Below are 15,047 nucleotides of genomic sequence, written 5' to 3'. Positions count from 1 at the left end.
ACTACAAAAGGTCCACTTAGACTACTTCCTCAGTGCCTCTGGATGCTACCGAGTTCCGTGAGGGCATCACACTCCTCCGTCCTAGGACAGGACCTGGCAAGTAACAGATGCTCAAGAAGTATTAAATACATACATAAATCAGGCAGTTCTGATCATCGAAAGACCGCTACCTGCTGAGGGTTAACTGGGGAAAAACTCTAGTGAATTCTAAGCTCGGAAAGACAGAGATTAGGTCTTACTCATTTTATGGGGCTTGGCAACATCGTCAGTAAACATTTTGTCAAAATAAATTGGCCAAGAGCTCTTCTAGTTTGAGGGAGAGTCAACATAGGAACTGGTAGTAAAGGTTACCAAAGTCTGCATGTATAATATAAATTGTACATATGTTTTTTTTTTCTTGAAAAACTAGATAAATAAATAGAGATAAATAAAAAAAATAAATAGAGAGTTAGGTGGTAGGAAGAAGGAACTAGATGCCCTACTTACCACCATGTACGTGTGCGTGTTTGTGTGGGCACTCACGTGTGTGTGTGTGTGTGTGTGTGTGTGTGTGTGTGTGCAATGCACTCCCTTTTCTTTGAAACTTCTGAGATTAAAATAGGGGAGCAATCCTGTATGTTACAATGATAGCATTTTTTGGAAATCTAGGAAATCAAAAATTCTCCAGGCTCTCCATCTTGGTTTATGCTTGAGTTGTTATGTGCCATATTTGCTTTGAAATCTTTGATTATCTGTAGTTTTACTAAAATTTTGAAGAAATAATCCACTGTTGTCTGCTTTCTGGATTTCTTAATCTTCCTTCATAAGACAGAGCTTGTTGATAGCATAGTTTTCTAAATGCAGGTTTGCGGCCATCACCACTTCAAAGAGGTTTGAATGAGGAAATTTTTTTTTCCCCGTATTAAAACAGTTCTTGTTTCTGTAGAAACTTCATTTTTAGATTAATCTGTGATGGATGAGCTATCATAATTCTAATATGCGGTTCTTTTTCTATCAGATATTGTCATCCACCAGTAAAGACATTAAAGATGCAGCAAGCTTATAAAGTACTACTTTCTTAAAGAAATAGGAGGCATTCCCATCTTTATTACCATACTTTTGGTTATGCAAACACTTTGGAGATATAAATGTTTATGTCCCCCATAAATCTGGTCAGAAATCATTTTTGATTTTGTTGATTAAGTTAAACAGTAGGATAGAGTACTGGGTATAAGTGGTCCAAAGTAAGATAAAAGACTACGCTAAAAATGCTAGATCTTGAAGAAGAAACTGGTTTATGCACTAAACGTTTTGTGCCTTGGTCTAAATATTAACATGTCTATGTAAAATGACAAAAAGAACCAGTGTTGAATCACATTTTATTTCCTGTCGTTCTGCTTTATCCCAGACTGCTAAATGTGTTCTTTCCAAGAAGTTTGATTGAATTACTGTACACATTTACTGTCCTGTGTGACAGTTATGTCATTGTTAGAGATTTCAGTAATTAAAACGGGAAACAGAAGCTTAGGTTATTTTCCTTATCAAAACTATGTTCCTTGGAGCCACGTTATTATGATGGTTTTCGTGCTCTTGTACATTGGATGTCTTAAGCTGAGTGCAGTTTAGGGGATCCTTTCTAATTACAGGAAGGTACTTCCTTCCTTTAACACTGTGATCTGACCTGTGACAAATCTGTACTACACACTATGTAAATGGCTAACAAGTCAACTGCAAACCAACTGAATGTACAACCTTAGTGCTGGTGCTGAAATCTCTTCAGAATAGTCATCATGATCTCAAAGTTTGTTTCAGAATTTGCAAGCATCAAGTGTCAATCAGAACTGAAGATGAAACACTAATGAATGTTGAATCCTCATGCTCTAGGTGTACTTCCTTTGTAGAATTTTTGTTTCTCTGCTATTTTTACCATACTGTTCCATTTAAATTTCCTACACGCTAACTTCGTTTGTGCGATTGAAATAAAATTGCAGTATATACAAAAAAAAAAAAAGAAAAACTAAAGGCACCTGTCGATGGTAATACTTATTTCAGTAAGAGAAATAGCATTTTTCAAGGTAATGTGTTTACAAACATGAATACGATAGTCTTAGGACAAAACACTGAGTGATTAACAATAGTGAAGATTTGAATTGCCCTAATTCAACAGGGAACTTGTTAAATAAACTCTGATGTTTTTATGCAATTATATTTTTGGTTGAAATCACATTTCCAAAATCATTTACTGCTGTGGGGAAATATATATATATATATGTTAAATCACAAAGACAAGGCAGCAGAAACTGTCGGCTCCTACCCTGGCCATCTCCCTTCTCTTTTCTAACAACACAGCTTTGTCAAAGTTTCTACTCTCCTCTGCGTAGCTGTGTGCTTCAGTGGGCAGGCCTGCTCTGGAGAATCAGTCACCAGTGGTCTCCATGAATGCCCCTTGCAAGTGGTAGGCTGAGACATGGACAGGCATGGGTCATTTCAGGCCAGTGATGTGGTTTGGGTGGGGAGGAAGCTTCTGGGAAGTTTCCCTCCATCTTAAAAAGAGACACAGGAAACCAAAGTTCTGCTTCTACCTACTGGTGTGTCTGCAGGTGACGCCTGCACCACGGCAATTACCAGGCAGCGAGGCTGGGCCAAGCTGACACCAGGAGAAGGCAGGAAGAGAGGAAGGCCTAGATGGGGGACAGGGTGGCTGTTGATCTGCTGGTCCCTCAAACGTGGCATCATCTGCTGTAAGTTGGTGGCCAAAAGTCAATTCATCCATGTCCACCCACTGTAATCAATTCCCCATATGGCCAATTTGCTGAATTTACTCACTGATTTCCACTACTTAGATATTTAGATACAGATGAGTGATTTTCATTTAGTCTTCAAAACAGCACTTAAGAAATATTCAATTTGTCTTTGTCCCAGTCCTTTATTGCTGTAACTTGAGACTGACTGTTAATTAATTGTCCTGCTTAAGAAGTCACTTAAATTTGTCTGTGTTGCAGTTCCTTATTGCTGTAACTTAAGATTGACTGTTAATTAGTTGTCCTGCTTAAGAAGTCACTTTATATCTGGACTTCGGTAAGCCAATTATTTCTGATTGTTTAAGGCAAATGAAAATTGAGCCTTGGTTTTCTCTTACTTGCAGCTGCTGCTGCTGCTGCTAAGTCACTTCAGTCATATCCGACTCTGTGTGACCCCATAGACGGCAGCCCACTAGGCTCCCCTGTCCCTGGGATTCTCCAGGCAAGAACACTGGAGTGGGTTGCCATTTCCTTCTCCAATGCATGAAAGTGAAGTCGCTCAGTCGTATTCGACTCTTAGCCACCCCATGGACTGTAGACTACCAGGCTCCTCCGTCCATGGGATTTTCCAGGCAGGAGTACTGGAGTGGGGTGCCATTAGCTAAAAGCATATTAATACTTGCTGGTTGAGAGAGAGGCAGAAGAATTCTCTCTCACTTATTTCTGAATTGTAGGAATGGGAATACAGCTGATTTGTGCGTTTATTATGTTTACTTTGTAAGGTGTATAGCACAGGGGAACTCTAGCCCATACTCTGTAATGACCTATATAGGAAAAGAATTTTTAAAAGAATGGATACATATATATGTATTAATAAAGTTGATTCACTGTGCTGTACTGCAGAAACTAAGACAACATTTTGTAAATCAACTCTACTCCAATAAAAAATTTTAGAAAATCCTAGCATGTTAGAGCTGCAGAGACTATTCAGACGAAGAACTGCTGTGATGATAAGTAAACTGAAAACCAACTCAAAGCACTTAAGCAAAAGCGCAATGGATTGCCTTTCGTAGCGAGGAGGTTTGAATCGAGTGGGACAAGCATCAGGCTTGGCTATACCCAGGGTTTAAGGCTGTGGCCGGCACAGGAAACATTTCACCTACAAAAGGATGGGGAGAGCCCCAGGACTGCAGAGTGGGGACCACAGGAAAGGTGCCTCTGCGAGGCCACCGACCACTCTCTGTTGTCCCCGAACCTGAGGTTCCAAAGCAGCAGCAGTCAGTGTGTCACTAGGGTCAAAGTGGTCCACACTCCCAACCAAAAACGTGTGCAAAGCATCTGCATCATTTTGTTATTTGTTGTTTATGTATCACTGTTGTCTGCCCTTTAAAAAATCTTATTGCCTCGGGAGTCTGGACCCAGCAACCCGGTCTTTGCTTTCACAGACAGAGGAAGGAAGGGAACTCACTTCCCAGAGTGCAACCATGAGGCACACGGACCAAAGGAGATCTTTCAATGTCAGGCTTTCATTAGCGTTAGATAGAACGCTGTTTTTCAACTCAGTGTGGAGTATTTATATTTTAGAACCTCCTGATGGAAACATTGAGACAAAAAAAAAAAAAAGGGCTGGGGGGACCATCTTTTTCTTTTTTCCTCTACCTAGTCCCTAAAACAAGGGTGGGCAGTTTTTTTCCACAAAGGATCTAATAGGAAATATTTTTGGCTCTGAAAACCATATAGTCTCTGCAGCGATGATTCAACTGCAGTCATGATGCAAAAGCAGCCTTGGACAATATGTAAACAAATGAGCATGGCTGTGTTCCAGTGAAATTTCATTTTCCAAAACAGGAATTGGGATATATTTGGTTTGCAGGCCTTGGCTTGTTTGCCAGTCCCTGCCCTAGAGCACTGATTTCTTTGGGGAAAAAAAAATGCTGATTAAAAAGCACTGTTTAAGAAATACTTCTGACAGAGCAAGAAAATTTCACATCTTATATAGGTACATCCTGTTTTAGGTGTTTTGATAATTATCAAAGGCATCAGTCTGAAACAGAAATCCTTATTACATGTTTTGTGCTTCTATTCATTCCAGAAGAGGAAGAGCCTTATCAAAGTATGTTGCTTAAGGGACTTCCCTAGTGGTCTAATGGCTAAAACTCTCAGTTCAGGGGGCTTGGGTTTGGTCACTGGTCAGGGAATTAGATCTTGCATGCCATAACGAAAAAGAGATCCCACATCTACAGCCAAGACCCGGTGCAGCCAAATAAATAAATATATTTAAAAATTTTTTAAAGGCATGTAGCTTAAAATTTTAAATGAATAAAATTGTTTTAATAGAAAAATAAGTTTAATGTTTTAAAATCTTGCATTCCAAATGTAAATTTGATTAAGAGAAAGAACTGGGCAATCTGAACTCTGAGTAGAGTGATCATACATTTGAGGGACCAATAAATTACATTTCCTTACTGGGAAGGGGAAATTAACTGCTATTTTTAATCTCTAGAAATTCCTACCCAATGACAGAGGTAGACTTCAAAACTTGTTTACAGACTCTACTTGGCTTTTTTTTTTTTTTAAACAAGTAATGTTTCATTTTTATAAATTAAAAATATTTAGACTAACAAACTTCTAATGTTTATTAATATACAGAGTTAAATGTACACACCATCTTATTTAAACTTAAAAGAACTCCGTTTTGGGGGATCGTTACTATCATTTTCTTATACTATGGCAAAAACATACTTCAAACTATAAGCTTAACTCACGTGTACATGGTAACCTCAGAAACTAGGTGCCTTGGGCATTATTATCCTTACTTTCAGAAATAACACAGCATCAGGATCAGGGAGGTGACCTGATTCTTGACACGTCTCACACTAGCAGAACTAGAACCAGAACCTAGATTTTTGGGCTCCAAGTCCACACTCTGTACTCTACCACATTTATCAAAAACCACCCTCATGGCCATGCAGACTTTTCTAATCTTCAATTGCTTTACAGATTAAAAAAACAAAACTGAGTCAAAGAACAAATTATTTCAATTTTCAGATGTGCCTTAGAACTGTTCTTTAAAAATCACAACAAAAAATTGTAACGTGTTTTGTGGTTGATCAATTAAATCTGTAGGATGAAGGGGTAAATTCAATATGGGATATTGACCTAAATCCTATGGGATTTAGGCCCCCGTGGCTGCCTAAAAGCTCTGGTGTACCTTGGGAGTCAGGAGTTTTTGAATATGCTTAAGTCTGCCACCATCGATGTCGTGTTTTTGACCCAACAGTAAAAAACTGACTGTCCAAGAAGGCTATGTACCAGTTTTAATATTTTATTTTGTTATATTAGTGATCCCTGTAGCATTTTATTTGAAAAAATATTACTCTGCTAAATAATTTACTAGGCTAGGTCATTTTTCTCCCAGCTTTGATATTTTGTGATACTCTGATTTCAGAATCAAATCTATATCTGAATGTGAAAAATGTGCAGTGAGGAAAGCAAGCAATTTTGATTATTGCCATATGTTGATGATTTTGATGCATCTGAACTGCAATCAAGGGTTTTTGAACTATTCTATAGTTTCAGAGTAAACTGAACACACAGTATGTGCTTAATAAACATTAAACATTAGTGAACAAAAATGAATAAGTGAATGAATGAACAGACTTACAGGTCTCAGAAGGGAGGGTGACCACAGAGCTAAGTGTTGTACAGGAACAGTGCAGCCACCTGGCTCTGAAAGCCATGTTTCCATTCCCACGGCCCAATGGTTTTTCGTTTTCTGAATAATTTTTATTGTGGCAAAATATGCGTGACATAAAATTTACCATTTTAACTATTTATAAGTATACAGCTCAGTGGCATTAGGTAAATACACCACTGCTACCCACCACCAGAACTTATGCTTCTTCTCAAACAGAAACCCTCTACCCATTAAACACGAACTCCCATTGTCCCCTCCTTCCAGGCCTTGGAAACTACCATTCTATTTTCTGTCTCTATGAATTTAACTGTTACTCTGAGTACCTCCTGTAAGTGGAAAGACGCGATATTTGCCCCTGTGTGCCTGGCTTATTTCACTTAGCATATTGTCTTCAAGGTTCATCCATGTAATAAGTGTGTGTCAGCAGCTCATGCCTCTTAGGGCTGCATAATCCTCCACTGTATGCATTGTATGTGTAGACGACATTACTCGTTCATCCATCGGTGGACACTGGGGTGTTTCCATCTTTTGGCTCTTATGAATAATGCTGCTACGATATTGGGTGTACCCAATATCTTTTTCCAGTGCTTGCTTTCAATTCCTTTGGGTGGATACCCAGAAGTGGCATTGCTGGATCATATGGTAATTTTGTTTAATTTTGTGAGGAACTGCCATGCTGGTTTTTGTAGCATGGCACCATTTCACACTCGCTTCAGCAATGCACAAAGGTCCCAATTTCCCCACATTATGATCAGCGCTGGTTATTTCCTCCCCACCCCCGACTCTGCCTTCCTCCCTCCCTTTCTTCCTTCTTCTCTCTTCCTCTCTCTCTCTCCCTTCCTTTCTTCCACCTTTCTTCTTTCTCTTTTTGATACTAGTTTTTCTAATGGGTGTGGTTTGACCAGTTTATAGCCAAGTAAGAAGCCAAAGAAGAAAGGAAACGAATGAGCCTGAGAATCCAGGAACATTAAAGCGAAACCAAAGCAGCAACTCAGAGACTCCATCTAAGTAGCTGCTGTAGGATTTCCTCGCCACATCCTGTTGTGGATTCCCAGGGGATCTCAATCCACTAAGAAAGCAGAGGCGCATGGATTATGTTGTTTGTCAAATATGCTGTGATTTCAATCTAGTGTTTTCTCTTTTAAAAAGTTATCTGGATACAAAGTTAACTGAACTATTTTTAGTTTTGACTCTAAGATGGATGGATTGCTTCCCAAATCCTTCTCCTGCACACACTATACTCGTTGAGTTCCAAATATACAGATGGAAACTTAAGGACATAAAACAAAGTCAAAGTATTTGGAAAAAATAAATTATACAATCATCTGTGAGTAGATGTTACATTATTCTATTTTTCCAAAATGAATGGAAACCCTCCAGTTCCAAAATTATCTAGGAGATCAGTGTCTAACTCTCCTTCCAGTGTTCTATTTCATCACCCCCATGACACACCTAAGTATCCTTCTTGAACTTTGTGTGTGTGTGTGCTCAGTTGTGTCCAACTCTTTGTGAACCCATGGACTGTAGCCCACCAGGCTCTCCATGGAATTTTCCAGGCAAGGATACTGGAATGGGTTACCATTTCCTCCTCCAGGCAATCTTCCTGACCCAGGGATCAAATCCAAGTCTCCTGTCTCCTATCAAACCCAATGTCTCTTGCATTGGCAGGCAAATTCTTTACCACTGCCTACCTGGGAAGCCCCCTTAGACTTTAGTGTCACTCAAAGGGTCATCTGTCTGATTCTTATTCCCAAGAGAGCACAATACTCACATCTGAAGAATTAACTTTGCCATTGTTTCTCACTGCCAAAGGGAGTTTTGTTGCATATCTGTCACCCTCAGGCAACAGATGTGGCTAGTCTACTCCACACAATACTGCTCTGTCCTCATCCCCATTGAAGTCCTAGGGAGAAGGAGCCTAGCTGGGTTTGCTCTGTGCTCAGGCTGCGTCTTCAGTGAATAGAGCCACACAGCCATCGCTCCCGGGCACAGGCTTTGTGCCAGCCAGAGCGACTGGGCTGGAAGAAACACTAAACATCAGCTACGCATATGTTCAAGCCAGTCTTTACAGATCCTTTAGAAACCCATGTTCCTCATGATGTTTACATAGACTTTGTTTTTTAGATCAACCGAAGTTTCAGGTTGCAACAAAACTGAGCAGAAAGTACAGAGTCTCCCTATAGTGGTGTCGTACAGAATAGTTTCACTGCCCTAAAAATTCCTCTGTGGCTGCCTATTCATCATCCCCTCTCTCCTATTCACTTGCAACCAGTGTTTTTATGTCTCCATAGTTTTGCCTTTCCCGGAATGTCGTATAATTGGAATCATACAGCATGTAGCCTTTTCTAACTAGCTCTTTATGTTTGGGTTTCCTCCATGTCTTCCATGGCTTGAGAGGTCACTTTTTTTGGGAGGGTGGGGTATGTGGACATAAGTTTTCAACTTATTTGCATAAATACCAGAATGTGATTCCTGGATTACCTGGTAAGAGTATGTTTAGTTTTGTAAGAAACTGCCAAATGGTCTTCTAAAGTGGCTGCACCATTTTGCATTCCCACCAGCAATGAATGAGGGTTCAAATGCTCCTTGTGAGCATTTGGTGGGATCAGTGTTCTGGATTTTGGTCATTCTAATAGGTGTGTGTTGGCATCTCATTTTGCTCATTTTTAAATCTGGTTGTTAATTTTCTTATTGTTGAGTTTTAACATTTTTTTCTATATTTTGGGTAAACATCCTTTATCGGACATGTCTTGTGAGATATTTCCTCCCTGGCTTCTTCTCATTCTCTCCACAGTGTCTTTCACAGAGCATCCTCAAGATAATTTTATTTCTAGAAACTCATTGTTCTTCTGTGGCATTGGATTTTGGTCTGGATCATGCTATTAGTATTATTACCTAAACTGCCCTCTCTGTCTTAAAATTCCTTTCCTAGAGACTGTGTTCTTCTTAAACAGATTGAAACGTGTCATCCCTAATAATCGCTTTTGCATCTCAGGGACCTCAGGCCAACCTCTACCCACTCATAGAAGGCTCTTTACGTCCTAAGCCATGACATGGCAGTCTGAACACCCTACACTTGCCTGAAGGGGCCTGGAAAGCTGCAGAGAGTTGCTTTGTGGGCTGCCTTGGGGGCCATGCAGCAGGAGACATCAAGTGGCCTTAGGAATGGAGCACAGTTCCCAGCAAGAAAACCGGGACCTGGTCATCTGGCTGCAAGAAACCGAATTCTGCCAAACACATAATGAGCTTGAGAGAGAATCTAGAGCCTCATGTGGGATGAGATGGTGGCCTGGTGGAGCCTGATCAGAGGACATGCCTGGACTCCTGACCCATGCAAACTATGACATAATACACATGTGTTATTTTAAGCCGTTAACTTTGTGGTCATTTGTCATGCAACAGAAAATTCCTACAGAGGCTATACAGTGAGGGGAGTCAGGTTATAAGAAAGCCCATGAGGTCTTGCTCCCTCTCCTCAGGGAAACCCTTGGACTCCACAGTCAGATCTGTGTTTGAAGGCATCTTCTCGCTGGCCCAAATTCCTTCAGTTGGCCAGAGGAATAGCTCCAATCCCGGTTGGCCCCATTGCTGCCTGCCTGTGGAGCGGGCTCAGCATGCCAGGGTGCTTTCCTCTGGCATACCTGAAAGGAAGCCACTTGCACTATGCCCTCCCTCGTCACCAGCCTGCCTAAGAAGCGGCTCACTCACTCCTTTTGGTCAAGGCTCCAATCATTTCCTCCCAGGAGACCCCAGAGCCAGATCTATGTACCTGCTAATACAAGTAAATCAGCTAGACAGCAACATCACTAACTACAGAGGTAGAATCTTCTGGTCAGAAGGGGAACACCAAGATGACCATTCAGAACAAAGGGACCTCCATGAAACAAGATCCAGGGGAATTAGGAAAAAACTCCTAGTTCATATTCACAATGAGATTTGAGACGATATTGAATCCACTAAACCAGCCAACCAACCAACAAACCAGGTTTTCACCAAAATAAATGCTCTGAAAATAAACAGTTCTTTGACAAAAATTTAAAACTATAATTGCCAAAAAAAAAAAAAAAATCTAGATAATGACAGTGAATAATATGGCAACCCCAAATCTGGATTACATTGATGGAGTATACACACAAGAAAGATTGTGAGAAAAGAAAAATACCTTGGAGAACAGATTTAGTAGTCCAATCTAAGAATAATCAGAGTTCTAAATGCAAAAACAGAAGCAGGACAAAAATCAATGAAATAATATAAAACAATTCTTCAAAGCTAGAGAAAGTACCTGCTGAATCTTGAAAATTGAAAATGTTCATCAAATAATGACAGCATTATTTTTCAAAGCCCATTTCTAATATCAAGAACCATGAAGTGTGTGAGGTTTTATTAGAGGAAAAGAAAATGGAAAGAATGAATGGTAGGAAAAGGAAAAGAATGGTAACTATGAATTATATTCAGAAAATCAGAATGTAATAATATACCAATCATGTACTTTTTTTGAATAATTACTTGTGAAGATATTTTAGTTAAATAAAATCTGAATCAGAGTAAGGATTACAAGAAAGGAAAAGATATATAAGAAAGGACACTAAGTAGTAAAAATCCAATAAAATTTAGAGTAAAATCTAAATAAATTCTGAGAAATGAAGTGTGATGCAATTAAAAGTAATCTTAAAAAATAAGTCATATTGTAAGAAAATAATTATTACAGTGTCTGGAAAATTGGACAGATTATTCAGTAAAGCCTGGGGAAAGGAAAGAAGAAGGGCAGGAAGAAAAAATAAAGACCTGCAAAGGGTTCCCATTGGGGTAGAAAGTCCAGAACATTGCTATAATTGCTGTTAGAGTCTGAGAGAGAAATGTGGACTCACATGTCTTTGGTAAAATATAATAGTGACCACCAGTAGAACTAAACTAATATGTAGAACTGCCTGGTCAATAAAGAAAAAAGATTATAAAAACTGGTATAACAAAGGATAAATCAAGAGAGGAGGATAAACAGTAAATCTTAGAAGTTCTCATCTTTAGAAAAAAAATTATAACTGTGTGGTGATGGATGTTAACTTGTCTCTTCACAATACAAATATTAAATTACGTTGTATACCTAAAATTAGTACAATCTTACATGTCAGCATTGTTGTTTAGTCGCTCAGTTGTGTCCGACTGTTTGTGATCCCATGGACTGTAGCCCGCAAGGCTCTGTTCATGGAATTCTCCAGGCAAGAATACTGGAATGGGTGTAGCCATGCCCTCCTCCAGGGCATCATCCTGACCAGGGATTGAACCCACATTTCCTGCAAGTCTCCTGCATTGCAGGCAGATCATTTACTGCTGAGCCACCAGGGAAGCCCATATGTCAATATACCTCAATTTAAAAAAAAGAAAGAGAGGGAGGAAAAAATCATAGGGGAGGGGGCCTTTTTGCAGTGTTCCCTCGTGGGATTTGCCTTCCACCACGCACTTCCTTCCCTCCCCTCCAGGAGAGTTGTCTAAGAGATATGAACTAATGGCAGACATCACTTCATCCACCTTTTCTTTTTCCTGGGTCTGAGGAGGCCCTGCAGACTCTAGCATGCAAGCTGAGGTCTGTGGGAAAGTGGAAATCTCACCATTCAGACTTGGGCAATGGGGAGTGAAGGCATCTCCCACAGGTCATGTCTAAGCCACACTCTGGGGAGAGGTTTTCCAGAGTGCCACGTTAAGGTACCCATGGAACTAATAGTAAAGTGGGCACTGTTGTTGTCTGCCTGCTGTTGAAAACCAGGGGAACAGAAACTGATTGGCTGGATCAGCTGATATTCTTTGGAGGGGTCTTTGATACAGTACCATGATGCTTAAACTGGTAAGACTTCCAACATATCTTAACAAGAATGGCTTGAGCTGCAAATACAGCAGCAACAGAAAATAGACCCTCATACAATTCAGTAGGCGGTGAGAAATGGAATATTTCCTGCCATAGGAGTAAACAAAGGATGTCACAGCCATCAGCTATTGCAGCCACCATGCTTAGTGAGCCAGTGAGCCCAAGGGCACCCAGGAAGGAGAAGAGTACCTGCAGTCCAGCAGCCATCAGACTGCAGCCACTCCCTACATGAGCCCTGAGGAAGCTCAGGGTTGCGAAAGCACAGGATGCGGGCCCCAGAGACCTGAGGTGTATATAAAGGAGTGATTTATTTCAGTGAGGCCCAACTCTTGCATCTTTCATAACTTGGGATATCTGGTTTTCTTTAATTAACAATAATCTTATGATGTTCCAATTACCTGCCCTTTGTTGCAAAACTTACTTCTATATAACCTGACTCCTCCCCTCACCTACTCAGAACAGTTATCTCAGGCTTACTTGAGATGCTCCCAGGGTTGAAGTCCTAAAAATTCCCACTGAATAAAACATAACTCTCAGCTTTCATTTTGTGAATATTTTGTAAGTCCACAGTGGGCATGTGAGTGCTTTTGAGGAAAGGGAAATGAAACTATAGCATTTTTAAAGTCTCCTGACTTTGAACAGAAATCCCTCTTATTATAATTTACCATTAGGGGAAATTCTTGATCATGGATATATAAGAATTTAAAGATGTTCACGGCAACATTTTCTGTAATCTGAAAACATCACTGAGGGGAACCCTAAGGCTTCATGAGAGATGGAAGAACTGATAAACAGTTATATCAGTCAATGGCTGCAGCCAGTAGTAACAATGGGGTTGATGTATACATATTAATGTGTAAAGTTATATAAAATGAATCAAGTGAAGGAAGTCCCTTGTAGAGCATTATCTATATTATGATCACATCCACGTGTGTGCATGTGTATGTGTACATGCTTATCTTTAGAAAGAGGTCAGGCAGGATAGTTTTGATCTCTCTGGTCTCTGGGGAGTGTAAGGCTGTAGGGGATATTCACATTTTTCTTTTTTGCATTTCTCTACTGCTTGATTTTTCCAGGATGAGAATGTTGCCTTCTATTAAAGAAATGACAGTCAATTTAGTGGGAAAGTATTGTTTTGGGGGATACATTTGGAAATCTGCAGAATTATTACTTTACACAAGGAGACTTTCAGTGGGTAGTTATTTGGTTTCCTCTGTCACGTTGCTTAATCTTAGCAACATTATAGAGTGGTTTTCCTAGTTGACTTGCACAGAATACTCTGCCCTTTTGGAGGCCACTTTTATGGAATCCAAGAATAAGCCTATAGGCTCACTCTGGTTATTTAGTCATGTTTAAATTTCCCAAGTTACAGGCATTATTTATTATTGTCTGATCATCAACAAAACTATATTAAAAACTATATGTTGATGATCAGATAATACGCTGTGACAGGAGAGTTTTTAAAAGTGAGACTCTATTGCTTTCAAGAGGTTCAGAAAGCATTATGGACATAATCTCAGAAAAATTTAATAGAGTACTAAAAACTATGTAGAGATAGATGCTATGACCATTTTATGAGTGGAAAACTGAGGTAGTTTGAACTATGCACACACTGGCAAGATGGAAACGCTAGGAATAGATGTAAAAGCTTTCAATTCTTTTCCAGACCTTCATCCAAAAGTCCCTGACCTCCCTCTGATACCATTCTGGTCAAAATTCTTGGTGGGTCTATTTTTCAGTCTGCCAGTAACAATTATGTCACAACATCAAAGCAGTTACACATCCATAATCATTTCTGGTCAGTAAGGATACCTCATGTGTAACTTGCATTATTTTTTAACCGGCAGCAATGCTTCAGTCACAGAGATTTTGTCTTAGATCATCCACTGGACTATTTCTATTTAGAATATTTTTTGTTTTGTTTAAATAAAAAAAACAAGTACACGTAGGGAGAAGGTTAGAACTTATCATCTTTAAAAATCAAGGTTGAGAAAAGTCTGTCTTTCATTAGTTCTCCAGAATTTTTAATAGCTGTTTAATAACCTTTCCTGCAGTTAGATGCCCATTTGCAGCACTTCCCTTTTCTGATCTGTCTTCTGAATCATCAGCAGACCTGACACCAGTTAGTAATGATGTGTGCTGCAGGGCAGGTTTCCTCTTAACCACCCCCTCCCCGGGCCGGTCACTCCTACTTAAGGCAACTGACTCAGGCTTCTCCGGGGTTTTTCGCCTAGCAGTTTCTCTCTATATATGGTAATAACACTACACAGATCTGCGCGTGCTTCCCGTTGGAAAACTGGGAGGAGAAGTCACGTGAGCGCAGCTGGAGCCTGCGGTTGGCCTGGCAGCTCCTCCGCAGTGGAAGGTGAGCTGCGACGAGGAAAACACTTAACCTTTTCGTTACCTGCACTTAACCACTCCTCGCTACCGCCAGGAGCCGCTGGCTTCCGGGGCGCATCCCGGTCCGGGTCCGGGTCCTGGGCCCCCGATGCTGCTGCTGCGGTTCTTGGAGTCCTTACCCTCCTGCCTGCCGTGACCTCATCGAACCGCGCAGGGCAGTTATCCTCGCTGGGTCACTTTTCATAGCAATTCCTTATTCGAGTTAGGTGTGAAGTCCACTGTCAGCTGCTTTCCGCTAAGTTGATGAAGTGCAGTTCTATCCTGGAGGAGGAAGGGAAAGTAAATGCCTCCCTTAAGCAACTCGGAGTTTCTCACCACTGGGGCGTCAGGGCTGAGACGGTGGCACAGAGCCTTGGATGATTTTGCTCTG

General features: G+C 40.4%; 1 long non-coding RNA gene across 5 annotated transcripts in view; it reads right to left on the bottom strand.

Annotated features, from left to right (window-relative positions):
• The window catches only part of LOC139186445 (uncharacterized), a 173,996-nt gene that overhangs the window by 26,095 nt on the left and 132,854 nt on the right, over positions 1-15,047 (bottom strand). For 3 of the 5 annotated variants that reach the window (XR_011569998.1, XR_011569999.1, XR_011569997.1), the window contains exon 4: positions 14,682-14,938. This is a non-coding gene — a long non-coding RNA (uncharacterized lncRNA). The remainder of the gene's footprint in view (positions 1-14,681; positions 14,939-15,047) is intronic. The other 2 variants (XR_011570001.1, XR_011570000.1) reach the window with 1 other exon arrangement.

The sequence above is a fragment of the Bos indicus genome, chromosome 13 (assembly GCF_029378745.1).
Source record: "Bos indicus isolate NIAB-ARS_2022 breed Sahiwal x Tharparkar chromosome 13, NIAB-ARS_B.indTharparkar_mat_pri_1.0, whole genome shotgun sequence".
Lineage (NCBI taxonomy): Eukaryota > Metazoa > Chordata > Mammalia > Artiodactyla > Bovidae > Bos > Bos indicus.
The sequence above is the reverse complement of the archived record's forward strand: the minus strand, read 5'-3'. Positions and strand labels throughout refer to the sequence as shown.